This window comes from Cynara cardunculus, unplaced genomic scaffold (genome assembly GCF_001531365.2).
Source record: "Cynara cardunculus var. scolymus isolate 2C unplaced genomic scaffold, CcrdV1 Un_Scaffold_2543, whole genome shotgun sequence".
In the NCBI taxonomy this organism is placed as follows: Eukaryota; Viridiplantae; Streptophyta; class Magnoliopsida; order Asterales; family Asteraceae; genus Cynara; species Cynara cardunculus.
In genome coordinates this window covers 80,524-80,905 of record NW_020201128.1, presented here as the reverse complement: position 1 = coordinate 80,905, position 382 = coordinate 80,524, and positions in this window count along the sequence as shown.

Here is a 382-nt window from a genome sequence, read left to right as displayed (position 1 = left end):
CTTTAGAGTTTTGTGAACTCCAAAAATTCTTGGAGCAGGATGTATAATCTGTCCAAAATTCAGCTTTTGAGTAAAGAATTTCGATTTCTTTTAATATATAATTTTTGGGCTATTTTTATATTAAATAATAAAATATCAACCTTACTTCATAAAAATCCGATGGCATTACATGGGATTCAACTAGACTCTATTCTTGTCTAGAACTCATAGGTGATCTGAATGTGGGATGTTGGTTTATTTAGGAAGACAAGGCAGACGTTGAAAGCTTCAAACTTCGTTTACTGGGATATACATCATCAAACTAGTGAGTTTTCGCGGCCCCACTTTTAATGCTTTGTTTATTGTTTTGGGGAAAAAGCATGAGATTAAGCAAACTATGCAT